Consider the following 3,607-nt stretch of genomic DNA (forward strand, 5'->3'; position numbering starts at 1 on the left):
CAGCCTCTCTCTGTAGCTCAAATCCTCCAATGCTGGAAACATCTTTGCAAATCTTTTCTAAACCCTTTCAAGTTTCACAGCATCCTTCCGATAAGAAGGAGACCAGAATTGCACACAATATTCCAAAAGTGGCCTAACCAATGTCCTGTACAGTCACAACATGACCTCCCAACTCCTGTACTCAATACTCTGATCAATAAAGGAAAGCATACTTTCCTAGCTTCCCACAGAGTTCCTAGGGATTTATCCACCTTTATGCGTTGTGACATCCAGCAACTCCTCCTCTGTAATACGGACGTTTTCAAGATGTGGCTATTATTTCCCCATGTTCTATATCTTCCATGTCCTTCTCCACAGTAAACACTGATGCAAGATACTCATTTAGTGTCTCCCCCATCTCCTGAGGTTCCAGACATAGGTATCCTTAAACTCATGCTTCCAAACCAATTGAAGGTCCTCCTGTTTCCTTACCACCACAGAACCAGAATGAGCCTGGTTTCTGATTGTCTTTGGTCTCTTGACTTCCCAACAGTGTGGAGCAGGCCATTCAGCCCACATCGAACACCCACCACCACCCCCCACCCCTGCCGAAAAGCATCTCACCCAGATCCATCCCCCTATCCTTTCCCTGTAACCCTACATTTCCCAATGGCTAACACACCCAACCTATACATCCCTGAACTCTTTTGGGAAAGTAAATGGCCATTTCACCTAACCTGCATATCTTTGGAGTATTGGAGGAAACCGAAGCACTCAACAGAAACCCATGCAGATACAGGGAGAACATGTATACTCCACATAGACAGTTGCCCAAGGGTGGAATTGAACTTGGGTCCCTGGAGCTGTGAGGCAGCAGTGCTAACCACTAACTCATTGTGCTGCCCTTAGAAGGTGCAGGAGTTTAACAACCTGCTCCAGACAGTCCAAGCAATGCGAAACCAGACTCTGAATAGCTTACATCCAATGGGATACGCATATTGAGTATGTGTGGGTGTCCTTCCCTCCTTTTCTCAACTGCATGGATTTTGGGATTCTTTCAAACCCGCTCTCCATTTATGAATCATGACAAAGAGAAACATGGAAGGAGCTGGAGATAGTGATAACGGCAGAATAAGATTTAAGATCTATCATGTTTTAAAGAGATAATGTTACAACCAACTTGCAAAATGGCAGATTCCTCAGCCCCACTACACCTGGGATTGCCATTGAAGTTAATTATTTACACAAGTGCCCTCATATACTTCCTTCCATGTTTCACTTCTATTGTTTTCAGAAAGGAATCCTATTAAATCTGCATTTCATTCTCTCCTTCTCAGTTAGTTGTTTGCAAACCCTTTAATTATCATAGCTTCTTTTCTTGTCTCATAAATTTGATGAGAATTTCTCCTTGCAGTCCCATTCCATAGCTTGGTGATCTGTATTCTCCAATATTGAGGCCAATTCCTTATCATTATTTAGCCCAATTCAGATCAATTCAGTTTTGATATTGTTGTTAGTTATGACCTTTTTTTGCTTAACACTTTCTTTCCTTCCTCATCTTTACTTGATAACAGTTAAGTTGAAACTACTTTCTAGTCTTTTCCTGCAGAATTTGATCACAGTCTAATGTGGCTTTGAAGAGATAACAAGTAGGTTAGAGCAGGGAAACCCAGTGGATGTCATCTATCTATGCTTCCAAAAGGCCTTTGATAAGGTGCCTCACGGGAGGCTGCTGAGTAAGGTGAGGGCCCATGGTGTTTGAGGTGAGCTACTGGCATGGATTGGGGATTGGCTGTCTGACAGAAGGCAGAGAGTTGGGATAAAAGGTTCTTTTTTGGAATGGTAGCTGGTGACAAGTGGGGTCCTGCAGGGTTCAGTGTTGGGGCTGCAGCTGTTCACTTTATATATTAATGATTTGGATGAAGGGACAGGGAGCATTTTGGTGAAGTTCGCCAATGATACAAAGTTAGGCAGACAGGCAGGTGGTGCTGAGGAGGTGGGGAGGCTGCAAAAAGTTTTAGACAGTTTAGGAGAGTCGTCCAGGAAATGGCTGATGAAATTCAATGTGAGCAAGTTCAAATTCTTGCACTTTAGAAAAAAGAATATAGGCATGGACTATTTTTTAAACGGTGAGAAAATTCATAAAGCCGAAGTCCAAATGGATCTGGGAGTGTTAGTCCAGGATTCTCTAAAGGTTGATTTGCAGGTTGAGTCCGTGGTTAAGAAAGCAAATGTAATGTTGTCATTTCTCTCAAGAGGGTGGAATATAAAAGCAGTGATGTGCTTCTGAGACTTTATAAAGCTCTAGCTAGGCCCCATTTAAAATACTGTGTCCAATTTTGGGCCCCACACCTCAGGAAGAACATACTGGCACGGGAGGGTGTCCAGCGGAGATTCACACGCATGATCCCTGGAATGGTAGGCCTAACATATGATGATCGACTGAGGATCCTGGGATTGTATTCATTAGAGTTTAAAAGGTTGAGGGGCAGATCTAATAGAAACTACAAGATAATGCATGGCTTAGAAAGGGTGGACGCTGGGAATTTGTTTCCGTTAGGTGAGGAGACTAGGACCCGTGGGCACAACTTAGAATTAGAGGGGGTCAATTTAGAATGGAAAAAAGGAGACATTTCTTCAACCAGAGAGTGATGTGCCTGCAGAAGTCATTGCCACGAAGCGCAGGAGGCCAGGACGTTGGGTGTCTTCAAAGCAGACATTGATAAATTCTTGATCTCGCAAGGAATTAAGAGCTATGGGGAGAGTGCGGGTAAGTGGAATTGAAATAGCCATCAGGCATAATTAAATGGCGGAGTGGACTCAATGGGCCGAATGGCCTTGCTTCCACTCCTATGTCTTATGGTCTTATGGCTTCAATGTTTCCCAGTAATACAACTCCTACTTGTGTCAGTAATGATACTATTTTGCTGTAAAGTGGAACACTTTCTTCCCATGGTACACTTCAGTCATATAATAACACATTCCTAATTATCCTTATGTTGATTGGTATACATGGCTTAGATAGCAATCCAAAGATTAAACCTCAGTGGTCCTGCTTTTTAGTTTAACTTGTAGATTCAGCCCTCAGTTTAGGACGTCTTGACTTCTTTTCCTGTGTCTTTATTCTAACAACATGGTAATTAGTATCCCCCAACCTTTTCCAGTCTCTTAAAAGCATCCCTTACCCTGACTTTTCTGCTTCTAACTCTCTCCAAAGATTCCAATTCTTCAATTATGCTCTCTTCTTAAACTGTCTGTTGCTTTGACAGTGCCATAGTTTGCATTCAGGACATTCTCCACAAACATGCTTCGTATTTGATAATGTAGTGAGAACATCGTGTGTATTAGACAGGACCAGATACTGTGCAGTGTCTTTCTCTGTCTTCACTTAGTTTCCCCACTCTGCTGATTATCAGTTAAAAGCCCCTCTTTCCGTGCATGGAGTTCTCTCTTTGGTGTGACTGTGCGTCAGGGGAAACTATCCAACTGCTCTTGAGCTGTTGGAGAGTCTCTAACTTAAATTGCAGCTCAATGATAAAACCGAAACAACATGTCTCCTGATTGTGGTCATTTATGACAGTCTCACCATGTCAAATTGAAACAACATTGAGTTCTATGCACACTCTGT

This window comes from Chiloscyllium plagiosum, chromosome 18 (genome assembly GCF_004010195.1).
Source record: "Chiloscyllium plagiosum isolate BGI_BamShark_2017 chromosome 18, ASM401019v2, whole genome shotgun sequence".
Taxonomy (NCBI): Eukaryota; Metazoa; Chordata; class Chondrichthyes; order Orectolobiformes; family Hemiscylliidae; genus Chiloscyllium; species Chiloscyllium plagiosum.